Source organism: Gnatocerus cornutus, unplaced genomic scaffold (genome assembly GCF_029298725.1).
Source record: "Gnatocerus cornutus isolate USDA-ARS CGAHR unplaced genomic scaffold, icGnaCorn1.1 ctg00000201.1, whole genome shotgun sequence".
Lineage (NCBI taxonomy): Eukaryota > Metazoa > Arthropoda > Insecta > Coleoptera > Tenebrionidae > Gnatocerus > Gnatocerus cornutus.
In genome coordinates, this window is record NW_028275528.1 from 22,729 (window position 1) to 28,728 (window position 6,000).

Consider the following 6,000-nt stretch of genomic DNA (forward strand, 5'->3'; position numbering starts at 1 on the left):
TTTCAATCACTATTTTTAATGTAAAAACGACGTTTAATACCTTTGTATTATATATCATTCGAAAGAGGAGCTCGAAATCTATCTACTGGCTCAATTTGAGATCGATCAAACAAACGGTTTAGGAGTTATGGCCAAAAATAAAAAAAAATAAAAATTTTCATCGTTTGAGTCGCAATTTTTTTTCGCGAAAAATCGACCATCGAATTTTGGGCTTTTAAGCACTTTTTCTAACGTAAAATGAGCCGAGAAAAACGATGGCGCAAACCGCATCTCAATATCTCTAATAGTTTCCGAGATATTTAACTTTGAAAATTGGGAAAAATGAGAAAAAATGAAAATCAACTATCCGAAACTTTGATCGGCCATAACTCAGTTATTTGTTGTCGGATCTGAATTTAAATCCCAGCTTTGGAATCTGCGTAAAATTCTGCGTTCACTGATGTATAATAACTCGAGTTTACTCTAAAAAATAAGCGAGATATCGATATGAGAAGTTTGGCCATAATTTTAGTCATGAATTTTTGCGAAAATTTGCAAATTTCGACTTTTGGAAAATCTAAAAACGATTTCTTATGTAAAAAATCGCGAGAAAAACGATGCCGCAAACCGCATTCCAATATCTGAAATAGTTTTCGAGATATCGAGCATGAATTGTTTGGAACCTTCAAAAATTTGGCCATCTGGCGACAACCCAAAAATTCAAACGGCCATAACTCAGTTATTTGTTGTCGGATCTGAATTTAAATTCCAGATTCGGATTCAGCGTGAGATTCTGCGTAAAATGAGTCAAAATTTATTGAGTTTACCTACGAAATAAAGAAAGCATTGACCAAAAACTGTTTGGAAGTGGTCATTTTGGGGTGATTTTCAATCACTATTTTTAATGTAAAAACGACGTTTAATACCTTTGTATTATATATCATTCGAAAGAGGAGCTCGAAATCTATCTACTGGCTCAATTTGAGATCGATCAAACAAACGGTTTAGGAGTTATGGCCAAAAATAAAAAAAAATAAAAATTTTCATCGTTTGAGTCGCAATTTTTTTTCGCGAAAAATCGACCATCGAATTTTGGGCTTTTAAGCACTTTTTCTAACGTAAAATGAGCCGAGAAAAACGATGGCGCAAACCGCAACTCAATATCTCTAATAGTTTCCGAGATATTTAACTTTGAAAATTGGGAAAAATGAGAAAAAATGAAAATCAACTATCCGAAACTTTGATCGGCCATAACTCAGTTATTTGTTGTCGGATCTGAATTTAAATCCCAGATTTGGAATCTGCGTAAAATTCTGCGTTCACTGATGTATAATAACTCGAGTTTACTCTAAAAAATAAGCGAGATATCGATATGAGAAGTTTGGCCATAATTTTAGTCATGAATTTTTGCGAAAATTTGCAAATTTCGACTTTTGGAAAATCTAAAAACGATTTCTTATGTAAAAAATCGCGAGAAAAACGATGCCGCAAACCGCATTCCAATATCTGAAATAGTTTTCGAGATATTGAGCATGAATTGTTTGGAACCTTCAAAAATTTGGCCATCTGGCGACAACCCAAAAATTCAAACGGCCATAACTCAGTTATTTGTTGTCGGATCTGAATTTAAATTCCAGATTCGGATTCAGCGTGAGATTCTGCGTAAAATGAGTCAAAATTTATTGAGTTTACCTACGAAATAAAGAAAGCATTGACCAAAAACTGTTTGGAAGTGGTCATTTTGGGGTGATTTTCAATCACTATTTTTAATGTAAAAACGACGTTTAATACCTTTGTATTATATATCATTCGAAAGAGGAGCTCGAAATCTATCTACTGGCTCAATTTGAGATCGATCAAACAAACGGTTTAGGAGTTATGGCCAAAAATAAAAAAAAATAAAAATTTTCATCGTTTGAGTCGCAATTTTTTTTCGCGAAAAATCGACCATCGAATTTTGGGCTTTTAAGCACTTTTTCTAACGTAAAATGAGCCGAGAAAAACGATGGCGCAAACCGCAACTCAATATCTCTAATAGTTTCCGAGATATTTAACTTTGAAAATTGGGAAAAATGAGAAAAAATGAAAATCAACTATCCGAAACTTTGATCGGCCATAACTCAGTTATTTGTTGTCGGATCTGAATTTAAATCCCAGATTTGGAATCTGCGTAAAATTCTGCGTTCACTGATGTATAATAACTCGAGTTTACTCTAAAAAATAAGCGAGATATCGATATGAGAAATTTGGCCATAGTTTTAGTCATGAATTTTTGCGAAAATTTGCAAATTTCGACTTTTGGAAAATCTAAAAACGATTTCTTATGTAAAAAATCGCGAGAAAAACGATGCCGCAAACCGCATTCCAATATCTGAAATAGTTTTCGAGATATCGAGCATGAATTGTTTGGAACCTTCAAAAATTTGGCCATCTGGCGACAACCCAAAAATTCAAACGGCCATAACTCAGTTATTTGTTGTCGGATCTGAATTTAAATTCCAGATTCGGATTCAGCGTGAGATTCTGCGTAAAATGAGTCAAAATTTATTGAGTTTACCTACGAAATAAAGAAAGCATTGACCAAAAACTGTTTGGAAGTGGTCATTTTGGGGTGATTTTCAATCACTATTTTTAATGTAAAAACGACGTTTAATACCTTTGTATTATATATCATTCGAAAGAGGAGCTCGAAATCTATCTACTGGCTCAATTTGAGATCGATCAAACAAACGGTTTAGGAGTTATGGCCAAAAATAAAAAAAAATAAAAATTTTCATCGTTTGAGTCGCAATTTTTTTTCGCGAAAAATCGACCATCGAATTTTGGGCTTTTAAGCACTTTTTCTAACGTAAAATGAGCCGAGAAAAACGATGGCGCAAACCGCATCTCAATATCTCTAATAGTTTCCGAGATATTTAACTTTGAAAATTGGGAAAAATGAGAAAAAATGAAAATCAACTATCCGAAACTTTGATCGGCCATAACTCAGTTATTTGTTGTCGGATCTGAATTTAAATCCCAGATTTGGAATCTGCGTAAAATTCTGCGTTCACTGATGTATAATAACTCGAGTTTACTCTAAAAAATAAGCGAGATATCGATATGAGAAATTTGGCCATAGTTTTAGTCATGAATTTTTGCGAAAATTTGCAAATTTCGACTTTTGGAAAATCTAAAAACGATTTCTTATGTAAAAAATCGCGAGAAAAACGATGCCGCAAACCGCATTCCAATATCTGAAATAGTTTTCGAGATATCGAGCATGAATTGTTTGGAACCTTCAAAAATTTGGCCATCTGGCGACAACCCAAAAATTCAAACGGTCATAACTCAGTTATTTGTTGTCGGATCTGAATTTAAATTCCAGATTTGGATTCAGCGTGAGATTCTGCGTAAAATGAGTCAAAATTTATTGAGTTTACCTACGAAATAAAGAAAGCATTGACCAAAAACTGTTTGGAAGTGGTCATTTTGGGGTGATTTTCAATCAATGTTTTCAAAATGAAAATGACGTTTAATAGCTTTGAATTATATATCAGTCGAAAGAGGAGCTCAAAATCTATCTACTGGCTCAATTTGAGATCGATCAAACAAACGGTTTAGGAGTTATGCCCAAAAATAAAAAAAAATAAAAATTTTCATCGTTTGAGTCGCAATTTTTTTTCGCGAAAAATCGACTATCGAATTTTGGGCTTTTAAGCACTTTTTCTAACGTAAAATGAGCCGAGAAAAACGATGGCGCAAACCGCATCTCAATATCTCTAATAGTTTCCGAGATATTTAACTTTGAAAATTGGGAAAAATGAGAAAAAATGAAAATCAACTATCCGAAACTTTGATCGGCAATAACTCAGTTATTTGTTGTCGGATCTGAATTTAAATCCCAGATTTGGAATCTGCGTAAAATTCTGCGTTCACTGATGTATAATAACTCGAGTTTACTCTAAAAAATAAGCGAGATATCGATATGAGAAGTTTGGCCATAGTTTTAGTCATGAATTTTTGCGAAAATTTGCAAATTTCGACTTTTGGAAAATCTAAAAACGATTTCTTATGTAAAAAATCGCGAGAAAAACGATGCCGCAAACCGCATTCCAATATCTGAAATAGTTTTCAAGATATCGAGCATGAATTGTTTGGAACCTTCAAAAATTTGGCCATCTGGCGACAACCCAAAAATTCAAACGGCCATAACTCAGTTATTTGTTGTCGGATCTGAATTTAAATTCCAGATTTGGATTCAGCGTGAGATTCTGCGTAAAATGAGTCAAAATTTATTGAGTTTACCTACGAAATAAAGAAAGCATTGACCAAAAACTGTTTGGAAGTGGTCATTTTGGGGTGATTTTCAATCACTATTTTTAATGTAAAAACGACGTTTAATAACTTTGTATTATATATCATTCGAAAGAGGAGCTCAAAATCTATCTACTGGCTCAATTTGAGATCGATCAAACAAACGGTTTAGGAGTTATGCCCAAAAATAAAAAAAAATAAAAATTTTCATCGTTTGAGCGCAATTTTTTTTCGCGAAAAATCGACTATCGAATTTTGGGCTTTTAAGCACTTTTTCTAACGTAAAATGAGCCGAGAAAAACGATGGCGCAAACCGCATCTCAATATCTCTAATAGTTTCCGAGATATTTAACTTTGAAAATTGGGAAAAATGAGAAAAAATGAAAATCAACTATCCGAAACTTTGATCGGCCATAACTCAGTTATTTGTTGTCGGATCTGAATTTAAATTCCAGATTTGGAATCTGCGTAAAATTCTGCGTTCACTGATGTATAATAACTCGAGTTTACTCTAAAAAATAAGCGAGATATCGATATGAGAAGTTTGGCCATAGTTTTAGTCATGAATTTTTGCGAAAATTTGCAAATTTCGACTTTTGGAAAATCTAAAAACGATTTCTTATGTAAAAAATCGCGAGAAAAACGATGCCGCAAACCGCATTCCAATATCTGAAATAGTTTTCGAGATATCGAGCATGAATTGTTTGGAACCTTCAAAAATTTGGCCATCTGGCGACAACCCAAAAATTCAAACGGCCATAACTCAGTTATTTGTTGTCGGATCTGAATTTAAATTCCAGATTTGGATTCAGCGTGAGATTCTGCGTAAAATGAGTCAAAATTTATTGAGTTTACCTACGAAATAAAGAAAGCATTGACCAAAAACTGTTTGGAAGTGGTCATTTTGGGGTGATTTTCAATCAATGTTTTCAAAATGAAAATGACGTTTAATAGCATTGAATTATATATCAGTCGAAAGAGGAGCTCAAAATCTATCTACTGGCCCAATTTGAGATCGATCAAACAAACGGTTTACGAGTTATGGTCAAAAATAAAAAAAAATAAAAATTTTCATCGTTTGAGTCGCAATTTTTTTTCGCGAAAAATCGACTATCGAATTTTGGGCTTTTAAGCACTTTTTCTAACGTAAAATGAGCCGAGAAAAACGATGGCGCAAACCGCATCTCAATATCTCTAATAGTTTCCGAGATATTTAACTTTGAAAATTGGGAAAAATGAGAAAAAATGAAAATCAACTATCCGAAACTTTGATCGGCGATAACTCAGTTATTTGTTGTCGGATCTGAATTTAAATCCCAGATTTGGAATCTGCGTAAAATTCTGCGTTCACTGATGTATAATAACTCAAGTTTTCTCTAAAAAATAAGCGAGATATCGATATGAGAAGTTTGGCTATAGTTTTAGTCATGAATTTTTGCGAAAATTTGCAAATTTCGACTTTTGGAAAATCTAAAAACGATTTCTTATGTAAAAATCGCGAGAAAAACGATGCCGCAAACCGCATTCCAAAATTACGAATTTTACTGCACGTGACCATCAAATGCACTCGTCTAAAGTTGGTAGCAGCCCCTAGGGATGTTTATTGGTAACAGTTAACGTCTAGCGCAGGTTTGCCAAAAACCATAAATGGAGAGAAAAGAAAACAAACCTTCCATCCTTCCTCAAACAAGCAGCGATGCATCCAGAATTCCAGATCTCGCGTTT